General features: G+C 49.1%; 1 protein-coding gene across 5 annotated transcripts in view; it reads right to left on the bottom strand.

Moving 5' to 3' along the window:
• Positions 1 to 27887, bottom strand: part of CLEC16A (C-type lectin domain containing 16A) — a 238587-nt gene that overhangs the window by 17008 nt on the left and 193692 nt on the right. The window lies entirely within an intron of this gene.

Below are 27887 nucleotides of genomic sequence, written 5' to 3' on the forward strand. Positions count from 1 at the left end.
GCAAACAGCTAGTGATGATGGTCTCAAATGGCCCTCAGCATCTCCGGGACCTGGAGGTGGAGTGTGCCCGCATGTTTCTGCGGTAAACTGACCCAGCAGGGATGGACAAGCCTCATTTGGAGACACTCAGACCTGGGTGCACCCCTGTTTCCCACACAGAAGCACCAGACACATGAACAGCTATAGTGTTTCTTTTGAGTCTTTCCCAGCCACAACCTGGCGGTAGCATTACCTACCTCCACTATTGTGGGAATAAAATGAGAGAACTATTATCACACTCCAGCACAGGGTGTGGCACATGGTGACAGCTCAGTATACATGTTTGTTCTTTATGTTTTTTTTGAGATTGGGTTTCACTCTGTTGCCCAGCCTGGAGTGCAGTGGTGTGATCTCAGCTCGCTGCAGCCTTGAGCTCCCAGGCTCAAGTGATCTTCCCGCCTCAGCCTCCCGAGCAACTGGGACTACAGGGATGTGCCACCACGCTCAACTAATTTTTTTTTCTGTAGAGACGGGGGTCCCACTATATTGTCCAGACTGGTCTTGAACTCCTGGACTCAAGTGATCCTCCTGCTTTGGCCTCCCGAAGTTCTGGGATTATAGGTGTGAGCCACCACACTTGGCTGATGTGTTCTTTACGATAAATCAAAGCCCCTTTTACCCAGCCCAGTAACCCCTCTTCTGGTGGACATTTGCTTTTCTGCAGGCCACAACTTCAGCCCCTAGGAGCTGAGCAGGACTCATGGTGATGGTGCTTCGTAGTACAGAAGCCACCCCAAACTGCAGTGGAGATATGCAGGGTGGGGTGGGGCGGGGGGCGAGTCCTTCTTCCAGCTGAGAGGGGATCTCAACCCTCCTGGTCATTCCCCCAAGACGAGCCACTGCTCAAGCGAATGCATTCACCACAGCCAGCCCCGGACCCCATACATGCCACCCGCCCTGCCTTAACCTTGCACGGTCCAGCTCTCTGCTGACACCACTTCCAGAAGGCCCTCCTGGCCCTGACCTCACCTTTCTTGAAACTCAGGAAGGCTGCAGGGTGTTAGCAGGGGTTGGCATCCTACAACCTGCTGCCTGCTTAGTAAGTAAAGTTTTATTGGAACAAGCCACGGTCCTTTGTTTACACAGACTATGGCTGTTTTCTCCATCAGCGGCAGAGTTGAGCAGTTGCCATAGCGACCACATGGCCTGCAAAGCCTAAAAGGCTTTTTTGCCAGGTTACCTGGCTCCAGACAGAAGCAGTGTGCCCATCTGGTGCAGGGGACGACATCCAGGTTATGGCACCAGAGAAGTCTGGCATTTAACCCTCCTCTACTCACTTCCCAGCTGTGGGACCTTGGGCAAGTCCCTGACATCCCTCAGCCTCCTTCCTTTCACTTAGAGATGGGACCTGTGGCTCTGTCTCCCCAGCTTAGGGCTTAGCAGGACTCTTCTCCTGGCCATCAGGGAGGGGCTATTTGTACTCAGGTTCATGTGAAGCTGTTTTCATCTAAAGATCAGCTCCTTAAAAGGCAGGGGCCCTATTTATACCCTGAGTTGGGTTTTGGGGGTGACATAACAAGCACTGACTATAATGGCAAGCGCATGGGGCCCGGTGGGAGCAGGGTATGTCTCCAACCGAGGCGGCCATCCTGAGCACCAGCTCTTCTTGTGTGGAGGGTATTTCCTGCCCGCACCTACCGCAGAGGTCTGCTTGTGGAGAGAAAGGCAGGATGAATGTAGCTGGAGTTCTCAGGAAGAGGCACAATGTGATATAGTGTGTGTGTGTGTCAGGGCCCCGCTCAGATGAACTACGGCAAACATCCGGCAAATCCAAACACTGGGCAGGAAGATTCCTTGGGGACACTCAGCCGCAGCCTCGTGGAACCAGTTTTATAGCTGCTCACTTCTTAATCACTTAGAGCGGTAAACCCCCCAGTTTACAAGCTGTTCACTTGCCTCGAAAATGAATTACCCCTTAACAAATCAAAATGTCAAGATGGCTTTTCCCGAGCTGCCTATTTATCATGGCCATGAACAGAGGGCCAGCCAGGGGCGTAACAGAGTTGGGATTACACCTTGTGTGCTCCCGACAAAGGCCCTGGCCAGAACGGATCAACGACACGGCTGTTGCCAAGGTGGTCACAGGCCCATTCGAAGAAGACACGTCTTTTCTCTTGCCCTCTTTAAAGCCATGGTTTATTACAGCATCATACACCTGGCTTATTATCAAAAGACATCTGCAGTGGGACATGTAGGGTAGCAGATGAGAAGCTGGCACCGCAGTCAGGATGCTTAAATTCTTTTATTTTGGGAATGGGTTGGGATCAAGTCATAGCTTGGCAGTAAAATCTGCATGCACTGAGTTAAACAGAAAAAAAAAAAAAAAAAATCACCAACCTCCGATCCCACCCATTTGCAGGGTCTAGCTGAGCAGAGGTAACTGAACACCTCTCTCCCTCACCCGCTGCTACTACAAATTCCACTTCCCTCCTTTCCACTCTCTCTCCCTTTGCCAGCGGCACTGAGACCAGAAAGCCACAGTGAGTTTTGTCTTTTTTTTTCTTTATTTTGCTGGATGCCCAAGGCCCCCCACCTGCAATTTCAAGGGGCTTTTCCCCAAATCAAGGTGGCAACACATCAGAGAATCAGGAGGGCGCTGGGCAGAATTTAGGATGGACGCCCATGGCCAGAGCGCCTTGTCCTCTGGTTCCCGCTTCACCCCAGCCAAGCAGTTCTTGATGAACTAGTTTTGGCGGAGGTGCCAGAGGCTTTTGGTACATGAATCAAACACACATGGGCTGCCAAGCAAGTGCAAACACACAGACAAGCCAGAGATCGTGCAACAAGGGTGCAGGCAAACAGGTCTCCCTGAGATCCTCTCCAGTGACAACAGTCTTGGCTCTCTCTGGGTATGCTTCAAGGACAGCCTGCAAAACTTGTATCAGAGGCTGTATGGACTTTCACAGCAACTGACCAATTCCACACCTGCAGCATGGTTTCCCATGCTGCAGACGACACTGGGTGGAACCACATGCATTTCTGCAAGGATATTCTACAAGGATATTCAGCATATTGGTGTGTAGAACAGAGGACAGAAGACAGCTGGTATGTCCAAGAGTTGGGGAAAGGCTAAGTGAATTCTAATGCATCTAGATGATGAAATTTCCTGCTGCCAACCAAGATGCTGGTAAGAGAACATTAGGCGTCGGGGGAAATGCTCAAGATGGAGTCAATGAAAAAAAGTTAGAAAAAGCATGTCCCATATGTTCCCGCTCATGTAAAAAATTCATGCTCTCTTTCCCCCTTGTCCAGAGCAGAGAAAGCAGACTGGAGGGACTGAAGCTGACGCAGTGAGAGAACCAGGTAGTCATATTGCAGCGAATTGTTATTTTTTGTGCTTGCCTGAATTTTCCAAGACTCCTATTATAAACCTTATGTTAAACCAAAAAGAAAAAAAAAAAAAAGGGAGGATGATGGAAGAAATACAAGCTGCCTGGGAACTGGATAGACTCAAGCTCCCGATCCTAATATCCTCCTGAGATGTGTTCTGCCCTCTGAAGCTCTCTTCCCCAGACTCACCAAGAGCAGGGCCAGGCAGGCCACTCCAACAGCAGGGGGACCTATGCCCATGGTGAGACACATCCCCCACTTCCCAGGAGCCCCCAGTTTCATGGGGGGCAGCCCAGAGTCTTCCTGTTGCCCTCTGGCCGTGTTCTACCAGTTATTCTGGGAAGATGAACTAATGAATAACGCTCTGGCATTTGTGAAGCACTAAAATACCACAAAAAGGTCAGTCTTCTATTTTTAGGCCCACTGATAGAAGGAAAGCTGGGCTTGCAGTCAGAACCCCAGGTTTGAGTCCAAGCTCTGCCCAAACTGACATTGAGACCTTGGACACGCCCCCCTCCTCCTCTTCTATGGGTCTTTAAGCTTTCCCTACCAATAATCACTTTACCATGTGATTCAAGATTCAGAGCCAGCCAGCGGCAGCCCAGGGGCTTGCACACGAGTTTTGCTTTGCTTATTTACGTTATATGTGTGTTTGTTGGAGGTACCACCATGGACACGTTGGGAGCTTTTACGCACAGACCTGGATTTCTGGTTTCTTAAAAAATGAAAAGATCTGGCTTTATGGGGCCCCATTCCTGCAGGACAGCACCGGGAGGGAGACGAGCAGAGCTGGTTCCCTGCTCTTGCAACTTGCCTGGCCGTGTGGGCATTTGAGTTGATAATCTCTGCTTTTTATGACTAGATTGTTGGTCAAATCCACAGGACTCAGGGAAGTTGGAACCCCCAGAGACCTTTCGAGTCAAGGCCCTCCTACAACCCCAGAATCACTGGGTGTGTGTAGGGGGAGTGGGGATGTAGAAATATGGTGATCTGCCTCCAGCAGCCTAGGTCGGTCCTCAGACCTCCTAACAAGAACCACTTGCTTTCAACTTTTATTAGGTTGTTTCCTCAGTCTGGAGTTTTCTTTTGCTTCTTTTCTGTCTTTACAAATCCCTGCCCCATTCTTCATGGCTCACACAGCTCAGCATTAGCCTGGGAGGAGTCTTTGCATACGGTGGAGTTAACTGTTCTCTCCCCTGTGCTTCTGCAGCAGCTCTCTCCAGCCCTGGGGCCTTGATGGGTGTGTAGGAGTTGGCCTACCTAAGTAGGGCATAAGAAATTTGACTGCAAAGATGTTTAGGTATTTAGTGTGATGATTATCATTACATTAATAGCTAGCACCTGGAATCCTCTGGGTTAAGAGGGTTTTGTTCACTTTACTGGGAAGGCTTAAAGAAAAGGAAAAAGAAGAGGGTTTTGGACAGGGTTCTTGATATTGTTAGCTGTCTCTCAATAACCATTCTCCCTTTTGGCTGCAGTTACAGAACCCAGAAGCTAGGCGTGTCAAGTGACTAAGTTGTGACCAGTGAGATAGAAACGAATGTGGCATGTGGGATTTCCTGGAAAGCTCTTTAAAAGGAAAGGGGGTATACCCTCCTCCATTCTGCTTCCTGGAAAATGGATGCGATGGCTGGAACTCCAGCAGCCACCCTGAGCTATGAGGATGAATCACACATTAGAGACAACAGAGCATTGAAAAGGAACGGGCTTGGGTCCCTGACTCCTTTGTGTAGCTCTTGACTACAAGGCTTCTTTTACCTAAGAGGGAAATTAACTTCCCTTTGAATTTATCTTTACTATGTAGTTGAACTTAATCTTAACTGATACAGCTAGGGAAAAAACTTTGTTAATGCAGGGATGTGAGTTAAGTCCCCTAGGGACAAGGGGACGGGCTGGCTCCCAGGGTTTCTGGTGCAGAGAAAGCTACCCTATACCTGCTGGGTGGAATCTAGGTGTGGTGGGCTGAAGGGAAAGAGGGAAAGGGGCAAGTGAGGTGGGGAGGTGACCCGTCCCATGACCCCTCAAATCTTTAGGAAACACTTGGTCAACTCTTTCCCATGTGGTGCAAGTGGACTTTTTGGGCGGAAACCAGAGATGGGACTGAGTTTTTGTCTGGGTTCATACCTGGCCACAGAGATTACACACAACGGTTAAGACCCAGAAAGAGCGAGGCCCAAGAGAGACTAAAGGGTGGGAAGGGCTTGGATGTGTGCAGGCACAAAAACTAGTGGGCTTGCACCAAAGGTTTTCTGAATCTCCAAGGGAGCAGGGAAGCCCCCCGACCTCTGTGGCCTGCCTGGAGTTGGTGCTGCTTCGTGTATGGTAATTACTCTGAGGATATTGGCCATGTGACTAAAGTGCAACTATTTCAGGCTTAAAAAAAAAATCTACCCTTGGAAGATGTGAAAACTACCTGAGCTTATAGGGGATTCCACAGGGACCTTTCAGGGAGCTGAAAGGGAACGAACCCAGTTGGCTCTGAATTCAATGTGGGGATTCTCCACTCTACTCAAAAGCGCTAACCTCACCCTGCAGCCTCATCCCCTACAGATGTACTTACATACTACCTGTTTCCAGGAAGGGTGTGAGATGGCTTATATTTTAAAACCCAAGCCTAAATGCCATAGATACTAAATACTGAAAGCTACTAAAACAAAAAGTAAATAAGAGCTGAACAATAAAAGATGAAAAGTTATATCAGAAAGACTTTAAGCTACGGGAAGCTAATGTCACCATTTAACTCTGAGCTTCCTAGGAGCTAAGACCACAGGCAAAAAAACAGGTGACCTACATGACACACCAATTCACCCGCAAGGTTTCTGTCCCATGAAACCCTCCTGGGGCATGTCTTTAAAAGCAGCTTCCTGGGAGATACACCTGCCTGACTGCAGATGGAACCTCATTCTGCAAAGATAATGCCCTACGACGGCCCTTTTCAAATATTTTTTCTAAATAGTGAAACTCCAATTTATACATGAGATGAAAATGGAACTGCCTGGGCTGGCATGGTGCCTTACCAAGGAGGGGCTGCCCCTCCCCTTTCTAGACACTTCTGTGGATCCCACTTTTGAAAATCACAGACAGGGCAAGGCTGGCCAGCCAGGTAATGTAATGAGGGGCTGGAGGTAAAACGCTGGTGGTCCTATCTGTCATCTGTTTCCCCTTATTTAATAGACACATGCACACTGAGAAACCATTCTCTTCTATTAAAACAACAGTGCAGGCATGCTAATACATGCAGTCCATGGGACATTCAGCTTTTGTGTCAGGGAGATGGCAGGGACTGGTACAGACTGGGGCAAACCAGAAAGCCCAGATCCCAGCTTCTAACTGCTGTTGCATGAGAACATGGACCTCAGTATGGTCACAGACTCCAGTTCTTCAAGAAAAGCTGGATATCTGGATTTTGACATAACGCCTCCTGATTCTGAAAATGTTGACAGCTTCATTTATACTCCTTTTGAAAATTAAGAAGTGGATAACCCTAAGCCAGCCAAGCCAAGCCGTTTGTATGCAACCAGAGGGGTCTCCAGCCTTTTTTATTTTTCTGAGCTCTGTCATCTCATGTATAAATTGGAGTTTCACTATTTAGTCTCGCCCTGTCACCCAGGCTGGAGTGCAGTGGCACGATCTTGGATCCCTGTAACCTCCGCCTCCCAGGTTCAAGCGATTCTCCTGTCTCAGCCTCCTGAGTAGCTGGGACTACAGGCGTGCACCATCATGCCCAGCTAATTTTTGTATTTTTAGTAGAGACGGGCCACCATGTTGGCCAGGCTGGCCTCAAACTCCTGACAAGTGATCCTCTTCCCTCAGCCTCCCAAAGTTCTGGGATTATAGGTGTGAGCCACTGCACCCGGTCTCCAGCCTCTGTTTTTAACCCCAGGGTGTCTGTCATACCTTGGGGCCTCCTTGACCAAACTCTGGAGATGGGTGGCTTTTGAGTCTGAGGTATGAGACCAAGACATTTAAGTCTCAGTTAGAGGTGTGTCAAAGAAGTCCAGTTTTCAATAGACCTCTTTTAGGAAAAAGCTCTAAGATTTGGACAGGAGAGCTGCCTGCCCTAAGAAAAACCTACACTTATTTATGGTTGTTGCAGATTGCAAAGCATAACATAAAACCCGCTGAGGGCTGATTCAGGAGAAGCAACCCATGCATTTTCCACAGTCTCTGCCGTGAATGAGGACCATGAGGCATGGGTGCCCTGAGCTTGCCTTTCATTAGCAAATTCATTCCGAGGCTGTGGCTCAGGTTTCTGACGATGCAGCGTTCATATTTTCTCACCACCCATCACGATACTGGGAAACAGTAAAAAAATCAATCGGCCCTGTGACCTCGCACACAAACTGAAGACAGCAAAAGTGTGCATGGCCTTATTTCTCCCCTCGCCAGCTCCTTCCTTGGATCTGCCCTTTCACCTCTCAGTGCAGCCTGCCAGGTCCCTGGGGCGAGAGATGGGGGGCTGGGAGGTGACTAAGTCTGGGACTTCAGCTGCTGGTGGCTCTGGACAGACTGCGGCTTACTAGAAAGATCTGCAGGTGACATAGAACCTTCTCGTTCGTGCTTCTGACTCAAGGAGTGGCTCTGGATCCTACCGCCGGCAAGATGACAGCAATGCCCGAGGGCGGGCCGGGTCTAGGAGCTACTCAGTAGGGGGCTACCCTAGGAAGGCCACCTTAGGAAGACAGGGCACAGGGCCCAAACTACCCACGGCTGCTCAAAGAGCACGTGTTGGGGGCTGAGGAAGCAGGGTTCAGATTCAGGTCTAGCAACAGCACACCCACATGGGCCAGGTGAGGCCTGGGTCCTTGCCCGCGATTCCTCTTAGGAATCTACACAAAAACAAAAGCATCTACTGACATGTGGGCAGGGTTCAGATGGCAGTGACTCCAAGGGCCTGCAGGAGCCTTGGGGGCCCCCAGAAGTTTCCTCCCTCACTGCTAGGACCCTGAAGTTTGGGAAAGCTTCAGATATTTGCATAGAGACCCCCTTTTCAGTATCCCTTTAATAAGTCTCAAATGATTTACTGTTTCAGTGCACAAAACTCTGTGCTTTCGGGGCAATGAAGGACTTGCCCCCAAATAGTGATATCTGATTTTCTTCCTGTGCACTGGTGCTGAAGAAGCCACTTCCTGTCCAGCCCAGCGGGCACATCTACACATCAGGCACCTGGGGAAGGGACGTTCCTACGGTCTCTCTGGGCCAAGCCCGAGCCGCCACCATGGGCGACCCCCACATCACTGACTGGGCTGCACCTCACAATGCTTAAAGACTTTTTATTTCTGGTTGCTTTTCAAGGGATAACATGTCCAACATACAAAAATAGCTGGGAAATTGCAGAATCTTTTAGCCTATAGCTCTTTATCCATGGATAAATCCTCTCACATTTTAAGCACTATCCTTGAAAACCTGCAGAAAAGAAAAAATGGTCTTTCAGTATCTTGCTTTCTCTCTGTGTCATTTCTGTCCTAATTGTGCCCTTAGAAATGTTTTTGCAGTGGGTGAAGGTCTGCCTGTGCAGGCTGCCACCCACGGGGAGCACCAAGTCTTAATGCCTCTTTTGCTACCCGGGAGGGGGGCATCTGGGCTGTCTGAATGTAAGGAATGCGTGCATTTTACATGAGCACCTATCCATGCCACAGAGGGTTGGCTGGCACACGAGGGACACAAGTGGACCAGATCTTGGAATCTCTCGCAGTGATGCAACCTTGCTTTGGATTTCTAGAACTGAAGGTCGCCAGGGCTGGGCTTGATTCCCAAGGACCCCGTCCCTGCCTTGCCCAGCCCCTGCCCTCTTCCACTGGTATTACCGTCTGTAAATTAGCCAGCAAAGAGCTCCACAACAGTCTCTCAGCCAAGGCACTAGCAAGCTTGGGAGCGGCCATCTGGGCTGCCTCTCTACAGAGGCAGTCAGCAGGGCTGAAACGGCAGCAGGAGGAAGGCGGGTTAGACAACGCCCAGGAGACTCCCAGGCACAGGCGCTCACTGACCCCAGCTGGAGTGGAATCAGGAATGCACCAGGAGTGGGGTGGGTCACTATGGCCCTGCTTGCAAAGGATGGCCCCCCAAGGTTCTGGCTGGCCAAGGAGCGCCACATTAGTTTTTCTTATGTTTTTTTTTTTTTTTTTTGAGATAGAGTCTCACTCTGTCACCCAGGCTAGAGTACAGTGGCGCAATCCCAGCTCACTGCAACCTCTGCCTCTTGGGTTCAAGTGATTCTCCTGCCTCAGCTTCCCAAGTAGCTGGGACTGCAGGCATGTGTCACCATGCTCGACTAATTTTTTTGTATTTTTAGTAGAGACAGGGTTTCACCATGTTGGCTAGGTTGGTCTTGAACTCCTGACCTCAGGTGATCCACCCGCCTTGGCCTCCCAAAGTGCTGGGATTACAGGTGTGAGCCACCGTGCCCGGCCAGGAGTGCCAGATTCTTCCCTAACAAGTCTCTTATCCCATTAGCCCCGTTTTGACCTTTTCAGCCAGAAGCGGGGAGGCGGTGTGGTGTGTATCCTACACTGACATGTTCGGCCTGCTCCATGTGTTCTAGGAGGTGGCACTGTATAAAGGGGCCAGGGAATTAGACTTGATTCTCTGCAAAAGGCATGTGTAGTTGACACATACTTAGTATGCGCCCAAGGCAGACAGCAGCACTCCTGTGGTCCCATTCCATTTGCTTGTGTTCGCCAGGACTCTGATTTTGCAGGGTGGAGTGGTTAACTTCTGTAGCTGGGCCACCTCACCAAAGTCTCTCCTACCATGTGTTTTAACAGATTGGGGCTAGGCCAGACCGACAGCTGATGACGTTCTATGACACATTATCTACAACAAGAACTGAAGATACTATCTGGAACTATGTGAGTCAGATAGAATCAGGGAGTATGTGCAGAGCCACAGAAAGGCAGCGATGGATATCAGCACAGAACAAGCTTCAGAAGCCCACAGCTGCGGTTGTTAAGTGGACAGGGCTCTGTTGACGTCTGCCCTGGCAGAGCTGTGGGACATGGCCGACCAGATGGCTGGACACGAGCCTTCTGCTATCTGCAGGGGAGAAACCTTAAGAACAGCTCCTTGGCTTTAGGCCTGTCACTTTTACTCTGGCTACAAGATACAGCGGTGAGGAGAGTACCACGGGTCTGGGCATGTGACAGCAGGGGACCTGATGACCCCATGAGCCTGTGTCCTCTAAAGCACTGCTGTCACTCTAAAGCAGAGAGACACCACCACACTTTACAGGGTTCGTGAGGATGAAAGCATTAATGCAATCTGAATGTTCAGGTAGCACTTGCTGTTTTGACTCCTTGGCTGGAATTTATGGTGCCTGGAACTTGGGCCCAATGAGGCAATAACTGGGATTTTCTTCTTTTTTTTGGAGACAGGGTTTTACTCTGTTGCCAAGGCTGGAGTGCAGTGGCATGATCCCGGCTCACTGCAGCCTCTTGACCTCTCCAGGCTCCGGTGATCCTCCCACCTCAGCCTCCCAAGTAGCTGGGACTACAGGTGCACACCACCACGCCTGGCTAATTTTTCTATTTTTTGTAGAGATGGGTTTGTTTTTTTTTTTTTTACTTTTTTTTTGAGATGGAGTCCCGCTCTGTCACCATGACTGGAGTACAATGGCACGAGCTCAGCTCACTATAACCTCCAACTCCTGGGTTCAAGCGATTCTCTTACCTCAGCCTCCCAAGTAGCTGGGATTATAGGCAACTGTCACTACACCTGGCTAATTTTTTTGTATTTTTAGTAGAAACGGGATTTCACCATGTTGGCCAGGCTGGTATCGAACTCCTGACCTCAGGTGATCCACCCGCCTCGGCCTCCCGAAGTGCTAGGATTACAGGTGTGAGCCCCCAAGCCTGTCCTGGGATTTTCATTTTTATAAGTGTCTTTAGACAAAGGGGTATGTAGCAAAAGAAATGGCCCAGTTCTTTGGAGAAAAGAATGAGACACAAAATATTAGCTGTTCCTCACATTAGCTGTTATGACTGAAGGTTTTAGGAGTTAACAAAGTGAGACATGAGAGAGCATTTCTAAAGGAACTTTAAATATGTAGGTTTAAGGGATTTATATGAAAATCGTTTATGAGAAAAATAAAGTTATTTTCTTTTTTTTTTTTTTTTTTTTTTGAGACGGAGTCTCGCTCTGTCGCCCAGGCTGGAGTGCAGTGACCGGATCTCAGCTCACTGCAAGCTCCGACTCCCGGGTTCATGCCATTCTCCTCCCTCAGCCTCCTGAGTAGCTGGGACTACAGGCGCCCGCCACCACGCCCGGCTAATATTTTGTATGTTTTAGTAGAGACGGGGTTTCACCGTGTTAGCCAGGATGGTCTTGATCTCCTGACCTCGTGATCCGCCCATCTCGGCCTCCCAAAGTGCTGGGATTACAGGCTTGAGCCACCGCGCCCGGCCTAAAGTTATTTTCATCTAGATTCTTAAAACACCTCATGTTACACTGCATTCAAGACACATGACTGTTCTGTTTGCATTTCTTTGATAGAGAGTTGAATGGATGAGCTTGGACCATATGCAACTGCCAATATTCAACTAACCTGACCTATAGAAACAGCCATTTCATATGGTTCAATCTACTCTAAGTCCAACCCTCTTAAAGATCTCCACCAGAACAATTCATGGAGGATGGGGATGGAGGGAACAGCCAGCAGTGTATTCAAACAAATAAATGGCTTTCCCCAATTCTCCATTTCTCTTTGCCCTGTCTGCGCTTGTGTGTGCAGGAGTGTGCGTGTGTACACACCTGTGTGTGTTCCTTCCTCCAGCTACATTCATCCTTTCATTTCCAGAATCGGTAGTTTCAACAAAATGCTTGGAAATAAGGTTGGCACTTATGGGGAGGTGTGTGTCTTCTTGACAGAAAATTCACAAAAAGGGACTTACTAGGAACTGAAAGCGCTTCTCAAATGGGCTAGGTTTGCTTTCTTTTCCCTTTGTTCCTCCTTACAGATGCTAAGCTGATGTGTCCAACATTAAAAATCACCCTGGCTATTCTGCATTTGTAGTTTTGCCTTATTTTTTTAGTATTATTAATATTTTATCATAAAAGTATTGATTTCCTTTAACTAAGAGACTTTAAAGTTTGCTGCATTCTTAAGCATGATTTTATTATGTCTCGGGGCCAAATGTTTTTCCCTCCCCCCAAAGGAATGCTTTTCCTTTTCTATAATGTGTGTCAAGAAGAAAAGAGGAATTGATTCACAGAATTCTGCATTACAGGCAACTTTTAAGGAACGTATCTAGTATGTATACTTAGAGCAATGTTTCTTAAACACATCGCATCGTATGTTTCATTGTTTAGCCTTTTTAATCTGTTAGAGGTAAGAACCAAAGCACAAAGTTTATGTTAAAATATAAGGCAGTTTCAAAGAAGCAAATCTGGGAAAATGAAGACAACTCTGGACATGACCCTAAAGCTGTCAACTCCTCACAAGTGCTCCAGGGGTCATAAAAACCTTAGTTTCTACATTGTCATCCTCTTCCTTCAAGAAAGGCAACAGAAAACGAGAAGGAGTCCTGCTGGCGAGGTGGGGGCTACCTAGAAAAGGTATCATTTCCCTTTCTATGTAAATCGCCGGTGTCAGATGCCAATTGCAGAGTTGGGGAAGGAAGGCTCCATTTTACAGAACCCATCCAGGAAGCAGGCGGGGGGCAGTAACTGGCAAACCAACACAGCGCTCTGCAATGTTTAAATATTGAACATCCTTTCTCCTTCCTCTACATTTATTATTAACTTGGACCCACATCACTATGTGCATTGACTTCATTTCTTCCCAAGAATCCAAGACACAGTGCACAACGCTCAGAGGCTGCGGGGTGGGGGTGGAGTGGAGATTTGGGTTTCTTGCTTCATACCCTCGCTGGAGATCCTTTCCGGTCAGCCTCACAGTTTTAGAGCCATGAATTCCTGGAAGCGTCTCAGCCTTTCAATGACCCCTGGCGCCCGAATGCAGATGATTAGTGCCCCAAATATTGACAGGCTGGACTTTCTTCCCCTTTCACACAGGGGAGCAGCGTCAGAGGGAGGCTGCAGGAAAGATGCTGTCACCACCTGATGGGCAAGATTGTGGGAACGTCATGACAGGTGTTCTATTGTTTGGGACCACGGTGGTGCCCTTAGCTTTGACCAGGTAGAAACAATGCTCAGGATGCTGTGTGAATGCTACAGGAGACCTGGTTAAAAACAAACAAACAACTCTATCTACAGACACCAGTAACTGATGTCTTTTGCTCAGTTTCTAGACCACAGAGAAGGGGCTGGCACTGGCCTTGCTCTGACAGATACAACCCATCAGATGCCAGTGTCCTGGATCAGCAGCCAAGCAAATGCAGAGTTTGGGCCCCCCCGTCATTCCTCATGAAGATGAACATTTGGGATCAGAAAAAGAAACCTCAAATCTCTCCAGAAAATAAAGCAGCACCTTTTCTTGGGAACAGGTAAGGGCGGCAGGGTGGACCATCCGTCAGGCCCATGCAGACACCAGCTGCCCTCCTGCAGAGGGAAGATCCTGCGGGTATGCTAGCAGGATGAGCTGGTTATGAGCATTCGTTTTTCCTGGGCTTTTAGCTGTTCAAGTAAAATTGTCCCAAATGACTGGCCTAAGGCTTCCACTTTCTTTTAAAAGACAGCACTACATTTGAGATCGATGTTTTCCCCTGAAACGTAGGCTAAATTTATCCTGTGCATCCTGCTCTCTAGTCTCTGTGCTAAGCTGGTCCTTGCCATGCTGAGTTAGGCATCTGCTGTTCAATGCTGGTTCCTAGCCGGCAGTACTCAAGCACCTAGTTGTATCCTTTCGCTCATCACACACACAAAACCCTCTGGTTCTCTGAGAGATTCCTCTGCTGCCTCTTTCCCTGTAGTTCCGTTAATTAAGCTGTTGCTTCCCAGGTTCCTTACCTGTCTCCAGCTCTCAGAACTAAAAAGCTACCAAGTTGGCTCCATTTGAACGGTTCCAGAGAGCCCCTTCCCCAGTCAGCCCCCGCCCCCCCGAAAGTGGCTGAGTACCCATTATTTGATTGCCTTTTGCAGTAGTGGGCTGGTGCAGGCTGCCATGGGCTTAACGGACTGAACTAAATCAGAGTACTCACTACTCTCTCTTGGGCTTGTTTGGCAAGCTGCCCTGTGAGTGAAATTGCACTGATTGATTTAATGCCTGAGGCCCAGAGGGCCCAGTATTTCTGAAATCTCTATTCATCTATACAGATGCAAGAGAACATGCCCTAAACAGACATTTTGAGCTATGGTTTCTACTTTGCTATTAACCCGCAGACTTGCTCTCCTTTTGGCAGGAATCTGGCACATGCAGGCAGAGGCGCACACCCATGTGCAGTGGACTTCAGCTTGGAGCACTGGGCGGGAGTCATTTGAGAGCCCAGGTGAATGAAGACAAGGGCCCCGGTGTGGTCAGGTGGGCATCCCTCTACTCTGCTTTCTGGAAGGCAACTTGGCAAGGTGCCACCCAGAGCCTGACAAATGGACAGTCCCTTTGACTCTAAGGAATGGTTTCTGGAGGAACAATTGAAAATGCAGACCAAGATTTCTTAATAAGGATGTTCGTCATAGGATGATTCATAATGTAGTAGAAACAACGTAAGTGGCCAGTATAAGCGGATTAAGTAAAATCTGGCAAATTCAAACTCTTTCGGTTTCACTGTGTCCCCTTCAGATTCTTAGGTTGAAGTCTTAACCTCTAGCATCTCAGACTCAGAATGTGACCTGGTTTGGAAATGGGGTCATTTTACAGATGCAGTTAGTTAAGATGAGGTCATTACGTTTGGTCCAAATCCAGTATGACTGTGTCTCCTAAAAAGTGAAAATTTGGACATAGATTTTCACACAGGTAGAAAGAACATCATGTGAAGATGAAGGCAAGACTGGAATGATGCTTCTACAAGCCAAAAAGTAGTAAAGATTGCCAGCAAAGCACCAGAAGCGAAGGAGGGAGGCCTGGACCAGAGTCCTCCTCACACCCCTCAGAGGAAACCAGCCCTGCCAATACCTTGATTTTACACTTCTACCCTCCAGAACTGTGAGACGATCAATTTCTGCTGGTTATGCCACCCAGTTTGTGGGACTTTGTTAGGGCCACCTCAGGAAACTAACACTCAGACAATGTACTATTATGCCGCCATCAAGAATGAAGTTTAGAAGAGGCATTTTACAGTACAGGGAAGTGCTTCTGACACTACGGCAACGTTGTTAAAACAAAACCTTGCAACTCAGCAGTTCTGCTTCTTGTACTGCTCGTGCACACACAGAGAGGTGTGGCCAAGGATGCCCACTGCAACGCTGCCTGGAATAGAAAAAGACTAAGATGACTGAATCACTCAGCCAAAGAAACGCAAGTAGCCAAGCTTTGGAATACTACGCAGCCATGAAAAGGAATGTGTGAAATCTGTAAGTGCTAACACAGATTCCTGATTTACAGTGGTGTCTGAAAAGAGCAAGGTGCAGCAAGGTATACAGAATTATGATTTTATTTAAGGAAAGCCCAAACCTTAAGACAATTACAGATCCATACATAACTCCTTAACCTAAACCTCTGTGGCCAGATATGTCTTGGAATTTAGAATCTTTAGCAGCTAAAAGGCCATGTAGGGCACACATAGGTATTATGTTACACTGTTAGCTGGGTCTCCAGCAGCTAAAACCAAACACTGAATTTTTGCAGAAATGAAAACATAAACTCACAATAACTGGCATCAATGACTCTTATAAACCCGCCCATAAATAGCTGAAGGCAGGTTTTGGTTTTGCCATCATACGAGTTAGGAAAGATCTTTTGATTTTCAGAGCTGTTTGGGTTTCAGAATTGCAGAGAAGGGGTTGTGGCTCTGTCCTGTCCATCAGCTCTGGGCACATGTATGAAATGCAACTGCACAGAGAAGGGTCTAGAAAAATAAAAATAAGGCAAATGATGACTGAGGGATATCTGAGGAAGGGTGGTAACTGATGGGGTCTTAAGTCTCACCTGCAATGTTTTGTTTTGTTTTGTTTTTGAGACATAGTCTCACTTTGTCGCCCAGGCTAGAGTGAACTGGTACGACCTTGGCCCACTGCAACCTCTGCCTCCCAGGTTCAAGCCATTCTCATGCCTCAGTCTCCCAAGTAGCTGGGATTACAGGTGGGCACCATCATGCCCAGCTATTTACATTTTTAGTAGAGATGGGGTTTTGCTGGCATGTTGCCCAGCCTGGTCTTGAACTCTTGAGCTCAGGCAATCTGCCCGCCTCAGCCTCCCAAAGTGTTGGGATTACTTTTCAAAAGTCAACAGTTAACTCATGTGTGTGTGTGTATATATATATATATATATTTTTTTTTTTTTAATGAGAGAAAGAGACAAAACAGGGAAGATAGAAGTGGAAAGTAAACAGAAATATTAACAATGTTTTCTTCTGGGTTGATAGGATTGTGATTTCTCCTTCCTGTAGCTTCTCAGTTTTCATTTATAATATTCTACGTTCATGTATTAATGCACAAAAATTAATACAATGGGTCTGCAGTAGTAGCAAAACAGCTGACTGGTTCTATGCATTCCTGTCATCATCAGCTCATCCCCAGGACCTCAGTGACTCTGTGGGGTCAAGTCCCGCTGCCTGCCTGACTCACTGCCACTGGTGACTTGTGCTCTGATGGCCCCACACCTCCCTGCCTGTGAAGCCCGGCCCCTCCCCTGGACTCTGCTAACATACTGGCTGCTTTGATTCACCGTCTCTCTTTCTCCTTGTCCTTTATTTTTCTGCCCTCTTTGGCCTTTGATTGCTTTTTGGGAGTTTATCATAGTGAACTTTCATCCCTTTCCAGGAAACTCTATTATTTTTTTCTTCCCTTTCACAATGAATAAATAATCATGAGAGCCCTTCTTTGGACAGAAGGACATCCTGCCTCCTACACAGAACTGCTGGAGCTTCTCTTTTGTGGCTCTTCTGGGCCTGAACTGGAGGGCACATCACCTGTCACAGGAGGGAGAGCATTCTGGTACATCGCCGTGCTTGGAGGAAGGGTGCCAGCTGTTGGCTCATTATTTGAGCTGCTCCTGGTCCTACAAGATGGCTGTGCTTTCCTGGCCATACAGGGGATGGAGCACTGGCCTGGGAGTCTAAAGGCTGGGGTATGGACAGGGAAACAAAGGCGCATAATATAAGCTAAGAGGGTGGGCTTTGGGGGCAGACAGACATGGGAGGAGGAGGTAGAGGAGGACAGAGAGTCAGGCTTTTAGGGCCATATGGTCTCTGTTGCAACAAGTCTCTCCCATTGCAGCCAAAGCAGCTATAGAGGATACGCCACCAAGTGGGTGGGGTTGTGCCCCCATCAGTCAGTCTTCACTGGCAGGATAGCAGGTGGCTGGATTTGGCCTGCAGGGCTGGATTTGGCCTGCTCCATCAAGGCCAGCCACAGCCCTGATGCTGACTGGCTGTGTAATAGAAATTGTAGCCTTGAGCCTCCATTTCCCTGGCATAATATGGGGGGAATAATCCCTATGTCATACATCATTGTGAGGATTAAGTGAGAAGAGTACACACAACCTTGCTTAGCACAGTGTCTGATACACAGTAATTGCTCAATAAATAGTACCTGGATTGTCAAGTTCTACTGCCTCCAGACCTCCTCCACCAGGAGGTGGAGGTTTCCACCATACAAAAAGGCCACAACTAGCCCTAATTACATCCAAGACATAGCGTGTGGCATTTGGGATGACATTTTTAAAAGTCATTGGCATGAGCTGGACGTAGTTGCTGGCATACCATCTAGCAGCACCAGGAAGTAAGTTCTAGAGCAACAAGCAGGTACTGGTCACCTGTTTTCCATCTCAAATCCACAACACGAACTGCTCACCGCACTTCTAATGTTCACAGCAGTGATTCTAATTCTTTCTTTCTTTCCCAGAAATCATGATTCTGAGGTCAGACCACAATCAACAGAGATTTCTGGAAAGGTATGAAATGCAAACTTATCTCATAATTTACAGGAAAGAAAAGGGAACAGGAGGCTATTTTACCAGTAAGAACAGAGTTTTTTTCTCCAAAGTCAAAAAGAAATGGAAAAAAGGCACGTTTTAGGGAAGAGAAAGGGTGCCAGGTGAGTCTGGACTGCATCAAGGTTTCCAAATTATTCCGGAATGTGTTGTAGTTTCCAATTTCTTTTTTTACATTTGGACTACTTTAAGGAAAATGTTACATAAATTGAACTATTTTATGATCAAAATGGGACACAAATGAGATAATCTGGTCTTTATGTGCTGTCTGATGACAGCTTTGTGACAGTCTGACAAGTTGAGAGCTGTATTTTTTAATACAACAGTTTCATTGAGATAGAATTCACATACTGTACAATGGACCCATTTAAAGAGTACAATTCATGGACTTTAAGTGTATTCACAGAGTTGTGCAACCATCTCCACAGTCAGTTTAGAACATTTTCATCCCCTACCTAAGAAGTTCTGAGTAGAGCTTGTAGCAGATTACAAATACTTTATTCCCAACCCTGCAGAGCGACCTGGAACCTCGCCCTCAGAGAACCTTGCCCCCTCCAGGTTCTGTCGGCCATTCTCTTGCACGTGGCTCAAAACATTTAATCTTCAAATCAGGCTCAAGTCCAAGAACTTTCCCTTTCCAAAGAATTCAACACAGGAAAATATCCCAGCCCAAATTCCTCCTTTTGTGCTAATGATGCGGGTAGTCAGGGCCGCTGCAGGGCGTACTGGGCTGAATATCTACCTGGGATACAGGACTGGGGTCTCAGCTCCCCTTATCTGGCCAGGGCGGAAATTGATGACAAGGGGGAATTCCATGCCTGGCCAAACTGGTGCAAGGTTCACATGGGCAGCAACATATTCACTCCTTGGGGATTAGGCAGCCTGTGGGCTGAGACATCAATGCTCTCCTGTCTATGGCAGCCCCTGTCTGGGACACAAGGTTCTCGGCAGTCCTCCTCTACCTCCTCCTTCCAGGTCAACATCCTTTCCTCCGAGAAGCCTTCCCAGACACCTGGTCCGGGTCAGATCCCCTTACTGGACATTAACCCAGCATCTGACAGTTCCCTGAGGGCGCCAAACATGGTGGGAAGTTCTAGACTATCTGAGGTGTCCACAGTGCTCATGAGCTCCAAAGGGCCTGATTTGTTTAGTGTGACTGACCTCTGAGTCCCCAGTGAACAATGTTTAGCACACAGAAGAGGGGATTAAAGATTTGTTGGCTCCATCATCCATCCATCCCTCTTTCCCTTCCATCCATCCATCCATCCATCCATCCATCCATCCATCCATCCATCCATCCATCCCTGTACATCTATCTATCCATCCACCCAGCAGCCACCTACCAATTTACCCATCTGCCAATCCATCTATCTATCCAGGCTTCTATCTATCCCTCTATACCAATCAATCCACCTACCCGTTAATCCCTCTCTACCCATCCATCAATCCCTCTACATCTATCTGTCCCCTCTCCCTCCCTCTACATCCATCCTTCTACACCCATCCCTCCCTCCCTCTACATCCATTCATCCATCTATCCCTTTACCCATTTATCCATCTTCAATATTCATCTATTTATTCATTCATCCACTTATACCCAAATATCCATCCATCCATCCATCCATCCATCCATCCATCCATCCATCCATTTATCCAGTACTTACCAAGCACTACCTATATGTCTAGTATAGCCCAGGACTTGGAAATTCAGCTGTAAACAAAACACAGTGCCTGTTTTCCTGAAGCTCACAGTTTGATAATGGGAGAGGACAGGGCAGGGCCAGTCAAGGAATAGAAAATGTCAGGAGAGGCTGAGTGCTTTGAAGGAATGAGCAAGTAGAGACCCCTGGAGTGCTGGGAGTGGGCACAGGGCTGCCATTACATAGGATGTCTGGGAAGACCTTCTGAGATGGTGAGGTCTGAAGAATGACCTGAAAGAAGTGAGGACAGAGCCACAGAGGTACCCAGGGTGACTTCTCCAAACAGAGGCCACCCAGGTCAGGGTCCCCTAAATAGGAGCATACCTAGCAAGGTCAAGGCTCAGGGGAGGCCCCTTAAGTTGCCTTGGAGTGGGCCAAGGGGACCATGGTGGGCGGGGAGTGAGGTTAGTGTCAGGAAGTACAGAGGGACCAAACCATGTGAAACCTGGGGCTACTGTGAGGACTTTGGCTTTCATCTGAGTGATGGGAGCCAGTGAAGAATCTAAGTAGAGGAGACACGTGACCTAACTCACACCCTGAAAGGATCTTTGGTGCTAAGAATAGACCATAGAGGGCAAGGAGAGAAACAGTGGGGCTGACTTTAAAGCCACTGGCCCAGGCTTGGCCAAGATGAGGAGTCAGCAAACAATGCCCTGCAGGCCAAATCCAGCCACCTGCTGTTCTGCCAGTGAAGACTGAGGGGGGCACAGCCCTACTCACTCGGTGATGTATCCTCTACGGCTGCTTTGGCTGAAATGGGAAAGGCTTGTTGCAACAGAGACCATATGGCCCTAAAAGCTTAACTCTCTGCTGCTTAAAGAAGAAATTACCCAGCCCTTCGCCCAGGAGACAGGTGTGGTGGTGAAAGGTCCTTGTTATGACTGTATCTCCCAAGTAGAGCTAACAGACTTGGGGAGGGACTGGATGCAGGAGTGGGAGAGGCTGCAGATGACACTGGACTAATGGGTGGATTTGGGCTCCAGTTGTGTGACTCAAGGAAGTGTTGCTGGCTGCCTCTTCTCTCCAGCTAAGTGTGGGTCATTGGGCCCCATGGGTAGCCTGCCCTAAGGACGGCCCCGTGAGTGACTATTTTCCTGCTCCAAGGGCTGTGTGTGGTCGGGTAGAGTGGGAACTTAGCCCTCTGCTTGAAGCCCATCAGCTATTCCCTGGGCCTTCCGACCAAGTCCAGGACAGGTAATCGGGAACAGGGGCCATTCACGTGGCTTCATCTCCTGCTGACCCCCATCCTCAGGTTGCCTGCAGGACCCATATGCACATGCTGGTTTTCATAGCCCAATCATTCCCCCTGCCGGGATGCACCATGTGAAACCTAGCTCATCCTTCAAGACCTCCTTTCAGAGCCTTCCCAGCCCTAGCTAGGTCTGGTACAAAGGTGAGTTAGCCCCAGGACACCATGAACTCCAGGAGGGCAGGATCATCCAGAACCCATTTCCCAGTTCTTAGCACAGCCGTCCCCAAAGTGGGTTTGCAGAAGGCATGACAAGCTTTGTGGAATTGGCCTCTCCTGAAACTGGGCCCAGGGCATGAAACATCCCACTCCTATACCCAGAATCCCTCCTACCCCAGGCACGCTAGAGCTACTGCTCCTACAGAAGAGAATGTCACCAATAGCCCTTTCTTCAGTCTGACTTAACTGGGTTAGGCCCGGACATTGGGCTTTTCTAAAAGCTTTCAAGGTGATTTAAAAATGCACAGCTAGGGCTGAGGACCACAGGGCTGGGCTGGCTCAGGCCTGGGCCTCAAGCTGGCAAGGATCCTACAGGTGCCAGGACTCCGTAGTTTCAAAAGAACGATGCCTCTGGGCACCTGGGCACTGTCAGGGCAGCCTGTAGGTCTCTCTCGGCTGAGGGGAGGGTGGCTTTTCTTTGCCGCTGTGGGGTTCCAGTTGAGTGGCTTCCTGATCGCCTAGTTGGCTGTCCCACAGAAGTTGTGGAGGTACAGGATGGAGAATGAACACGGCTGCCTGCTTGGAGGGGTGAGGAGCTGACCCGAGGGCTATGCTGAGCTGAGCAGGCCTTGTCACCCGTGGCAACAGAAGACTGAGGCCGCTCTCCTGCCTGAGGCTGCAGGGAAGCCCCAGGAGGATGGATGTTCACTCAGCTCCTTGCTCTCCTGGGATAGCACGATTTGCTCATTTGGGTGCGGTTCCCTACCGAGTTTCAGAGATGTATTCACTCTAAGGTGGATGAGGTAGCTCGGGAGATGACCAGCCTAGTGGTGTTCTGAGAAAGTGCCTAGCGACAGGGCTAGGAGGCACTCTCAAGGTGAGGTTCTGGGTTTGCAGATTTAAGGTCAATGACTAGAATTATCCTCCAATGGGCTTGATAGTTACAGGGTTCTGATCCTTCTGGCAGGCCTCTGAGCCTTATCAGTAACAACACAGGATAGGGAATAAGAATAAAAAATGAGAACACAGAGCAGGAGGCCAGGGTCAGGCCAAGCCAGGACAGGACACTGGCTTTGCTGTGCAGTAGCTGTGCAACTCCAGGTAAGTTAACCACCCTGAGCCTCAGAAAACCTCAACTGCAGAATGAACATAAGCCTACCTTTCCCCAGGGAGGTTCTGATGATGAGTGAATGAATGCATGGAAGATGCTTGTAACAGCTTCAAGCGCAGAAGGTGTTACATCAATGGGGAGCCGGGGAGCCTCACCCAGGGCCCTGGTCCTTCCTCACGCGGCGCCCCCGCACATGCTGTTCCCTATCCCGTCTGCTCTGAGAAACACTCTCACGATCTGCTATATGGCAGGTGCAGCTGACAGCAGTAGCTTCACTTAAGCCCTTTGCTTTAGGTTAAATTAAGGTTGTCAGGTAGAGGCTGCTAGCGGGAGGGTGCTAAGGGAAACTACTATCTAAGTGGCATGCTTTTTACAAGCGGCTGTGGTTTTCCCATCCAGCCTGCTGCCACTGGACCGACCCTGTACATTAAGTCCTTGATGAACCCTATGTCTAATTCGCTGGCACCAAGTCTCTTCTTCAGCCTCTGGAACCTGGTGCCATCCCTCCTGAGGTCAATTGAGGACTGGCATGGTATCTGCCCACTCATCTGCCCAGAGATGGCTTCCCCGTCCCTACTAGACCAGCCAGGCTCTCTATTATAAATGCATTAGTCATGGGTGTGATTACTTGAATGCTGTCTGTTACTTTCACAAGATTGCAAGCTCACCAGGTCACCAACCCTAAGCACAGGGCCTGGCACACAGTAGGTGCTCAATAAATGTTTACTGGATAGGCTGGGCACAGTGGGTCATGCCTGTAATCCCTGCACTTTGGGAGGCCAAGGCTGGGTGGATCACCTGAAATCAGGAGCTCAAGACCAGCCTGGCGAACATGGTGAAACCCCATCTCTACGAAAAATACAAAAATTAGCCGGGTGTGGTGGCAGGTACCTGTAATCTTAGCTACTCGGAAGGCTGAGGCAGGACAATCACTTGAACCCAGGGGGTGGAGGTTGCAGTGAGCTGAGATTGCACCACTGCACTCCAGCCTGGGCAACAGAGCGAGACTCTGTCTCAAAAAAAAAAAAAAAAAAGTTTACTGGAAAAAGGAATGAATGAAAAGATATGCCACTGCTTTCCTCAGAAGCCTACCTCTGTAGATCCATGAAGACAAGCTAAAGAAGTCCCAAACTCACATCACTGAAGGGCTTAACTACACTCTTGGCCAGACCCAGAACCTTCCAGAAAGATTATAATTTGCTCCTGACCAGCAGACCTTAAATTTACACTGCAGAGGCTCCTGTGCCTGGGCTGCACCAGTGTGCACCACTGCAAGTCAGTGCCTTTTTATGATTTTTAAAAAGAGTTCTAGCTGAGAGCCAGCAGGGGCTGTGAAAAGCAGGAGAAAAAGCTGTTGACACATCACACCTATCGGGCAAATGCCGCTTGGCTCATGAAGCCTAGACAGCTGCTTAGTGCCACTGGCCAAGCACAGGCATCTCCAGGCTTGCTTCATCACTGTACTCTGACAGACGTGCCCAGGAACCACGCATGTGAGGCTGCAGGTACGATCACAGTGCCCCCAGCTTCCAACTACAACTCCCCCAGGGCAAGGCCAAGAATTTTGTCAGGTTCCTGGGCCCTGAGGAGGATCCCTGGACACTGGACTGAGCAGACTGTGGGAGTCAGATGGCCTAGCAGTGAGTTTCAGCAACACCACCTACCACTGAGTGACTTTGGGCAAGTTACTTCACCTCTCTGGGTCTCAGCCTCCTCCCCTGGTAAGCAGGGAGAGTAACCACACCTTCCTCCCTGTTTGCTGTGAACCTGGGCTATAGAGATACTTAGCCCAGTGCTGGCAGCTCGATGAGTCTCACAGAATGCTCTGTCAAATGTCCCCAGTGCCTGAGTCATTTAAGCCTTTCAACCTCAGGACAGTACGGGGGCCAAGCGCAAAGCACACTACTGCTTCCTGCAGTGTGACCTGTGCTGGTCACCTCACCTCTCAAGCCTCTCCCATCTCACTATGCTTTGCAGTTACTGAGATCACATATGGGAAATGCTTTGCCTGTCCCAAGCTGCTACACGATGTGCAGAGGCAGCGCCATTCTAGGAGCAGATCTGTCATAACCCCACCCCCATCACTGACCATGCTAGCCAAGGGCACCTCCCATATCCCACACCCTCCCTCACCCAGCTGCTCTGGTTTCTGCGGGGACCCCAGTGGCCCTGCACTGCTGTCTCCAATCCACTTACCACCCGGTACGTGCAAGAAGCTTAGACAGATATGCGTCAGGTCCAGCCACTTCCCTGCTTCAGGGCCCCGAGGCCACCCAGAGCAAGCAGAATGAAACTCACATGCCTCCTTGCGCCTCTCCAGATCCCCATGGTCCCTGACAACCCAGTACCCCCTACATCCCGTGCTCTGGCTGCATGAACCCTCTGGGTGACTTGCCCTGTTGATGCCCCCACCACTTCAGTTATCTCCCTGGCCCCACGGTCATCCTTTTCCATGTCTGCCTCCCCTGAGTGAGTGTCCTCTGCACAGGGGCCTAGGAAGGGTTGCAGCAGGCACTTGGTGTGCACTGGCTGGCAGAAGGAAGCATGCCAGAGATGGTGCCTTCCATGGCTCTAATAGGGCAGGTGCTCACAAGTCCACCGGCCCGGTGCTGCCCATACGGCTGGCAGAGCCCAAGGGCACTGGCTAGAATACTTGGGAGGACCCTACGGAGAGGCCTGGAGGAGCCAGGCCAACTGCCCTGCAAGGGACCCCAGCCAGGGCCATGAAGCTGGGAGTGCTGGCCTGCCACCCCTGAGCTTGCAACCTTGGGCAGGCAGCTCTCTCCCTCTGAGCCCTGGCTCCCTCCTCCTCAACAGCAGTGGCCATTATGATACTACAATAACGCGAAGAACTCACATGTAAAATGCTGGCCCCGCTAAGCTCCTGCCATGTGAGGCAGGTCCTATCATCAGCCCCATTTGAAAGAAGGGGACATGGAGGCTCAGGAGCTTCACAGAACTTCCTGACATCACATAGCTGTCTAGCGGTAGGTGTGGATTTGAACCTGGGGGGTCTGGCTCCAGGATGTGTGGCCCTAGCCTCTTGATTGCAATGGCTTCCTTGGCAGGGCTGTGGCACAGTTTGGACAGCACTATGGCAGGTGCTCTGATGATGGTGGCTTTCAAGCCGCTCAAGTCTAGCAGCTTGAGCAAGTCTTTCAGGTGCTCTGTGTTGGGTCAGCACAAAGGGCCACTCTTTGGGACATGGTGGGGACAGGAGGACAGGCCAGATTCTGCATTTGTCCTTTGCTGGATGTGGAGAGAGGGCAGGATGGGCCCTCCGGGAGGGCAGGAGTGCATGGCCTCCACCGGGCCAAGCACTGCTTCGAGATGCTAGACCACTGTGCTGAGCCCATGGACATTTCCCTTGGGCTTCATGCTGGAAATCTGGCAAAAAAGAGAATGTTTTTCTCCCCAAATGCCCAAGACTTTGTAAATGTCAACTATTTCAGAGTTTTTTCCGGGTTACTAAGAGCGGTGGTGGGGGTTTTTGAGGAAGGCTCATTCCATCCACACTGACTCTTCCTGCCACCCGGCCGTCCCTAGGTTCAACGGGACATCTGTGAGCCAGGAGGCTGGAGTGTGCCTGGAACCCAGCACCGGAGACCCAGCCGTGGGCCAGTAAGGTCAGTGCTCAGAAAGCCACAACAAAGGGGCACGTAGGTTACCCCAGAAACTCTGCAGAGCCTTCAAATCGACTTAGCAGGAAAAGAAAGAACAAAGGACAGGAGATAACTTTTGTTCTCAGGAAGCCGGTAGAAGAGTTAGAAGAAGCAGGCACCGTCTCTAGGGACGAACTTTGAGACTCTGGGCAGGGGATCTTGCTTTCTGACTCTTGCTTGCCCCAGCAATAAAAGCAGGGCTAATAACTCTACACAGTATTTACAAAATCTCCTTGTTTTGTGTAAAGCACCTAGCCCAGTGCCTAGCACATAGCTGGCATTCGATAAATAGGATTTTTATCCTGGGGCCTTAAATAAGTCTGTAAGGCTAGAAGTAGACCACATATGCCATGAGACTGAATTTTACCAGCTAGCAAATATTTTCAGAGAAGTCACTGCACGTCGCAGTCCAAACTTTGTAGTTCATACAGTTGAAGCATCTGCTCCCAAAATCATGCTGTGAATTTCTCATCCACAACATGGAAATTGAGGAGGCGACTTTCGAGGACTGAGCTCACAGCAGAGAGTGACGGAGACGGTAAAACAATCCAGCAGCCAGGCTGATGGGTTTTGGAATGTGTTTTTGTGATTACTCGGAGGCTTCAGGAAGCAGGCTGTTTAAGTGTGAAGAGATGTTGCAAAACAGCCATTCCCATCACACTGGGATAATATTGACTTCTGGCCCTTTGGGAATTTGAGATGTTAAAAAAAATAATACTGTGTGTGTTTTTAGAGAAAAGCACATTTATACTAAATGCCATGGCTGGACGGCTGCAAATAAAGAAAACTGTATTTTAGTCATGGGATTCTGGTTATAGAGAGAAAAGAAGTGTAGAAAGCTGTAATCTCAGCAGAGGTGCCGGGCGGAGGGAACAGAACCCACTGGTGTCTCTATCACGCCAAGTTTGGAGGAGCTTGTCTCTCAGGAAGCCGGTAGAAGAGCTTGTCCCCTGCTCTGTCTGAGATGACAAGCCGAGCTATGAGTGGGCCAGCCTCTGAAGACCCCCACCAGTTCCTGGGGACCTTTCCACTCACCCCAATCCCTGAAGGCCTGGACAGAACGAGACCCACAAGTCACAAGGACTGTTGGGCGAGAAGTTGGGATCATCGAGACGCCCTTGCTAGTTAAATGCATGGAGAACATTCGGGGAGGGAAACCAAGGCTTCTTAAGATTTTGCCTTAAGCTAGCTCTGTGGCTTCCTACTCCCTCAGTCAAATTGGTCACCAAATCCTGTTAGTTTCTCAGCCTGGCTATTTCTGTTTTCACTTCATGGTTATTCACCCTGGAGAAACCCTTGCGCAAGGGCACTTGGAGATGCCTATTATTTGTTAAAGGATGAAAAATCGGCCACCACCTAAACATCCATCTGTAGGGGAGTGGCTCAATGAACAGTGGTTTGACCAGATGATCGCAGCAGTCAAAAATGAATGAGGGTGCGCCTGCAAACTAAAATGAAAAACACTCCAGGATATGCTGTTGAGTGAAAACAGTGCTCATTTAGGTTTTTTGAAAACAGCAATATAATCCTATAGTACAAGTACAGTGGCAAATGGCTAGAGAAAGGTAAGGAAGGCCGCACCCCAGCCTGTGGGACTTTCTCATCTGCCCATGGGCATCGCCTGACGCACAGCTGTGAGCGTGCAGTGAAGGGGCTA

The sequence above is a fragment of the Macaca thibetana genome, chromosome 20 (genome assembly GCF_024542745.1).
Source record: "Macaca thibetana thibetana isolate TM-01 chromosome 20, ASM2454274v1, whole genome shotgun sequence".
Taxonomy (NCBI): Eukaryota; Metazoa; Chordata; class Mammalia; order Primates; family Cercopithecidae; genus Macaca; species Macaca thibetana.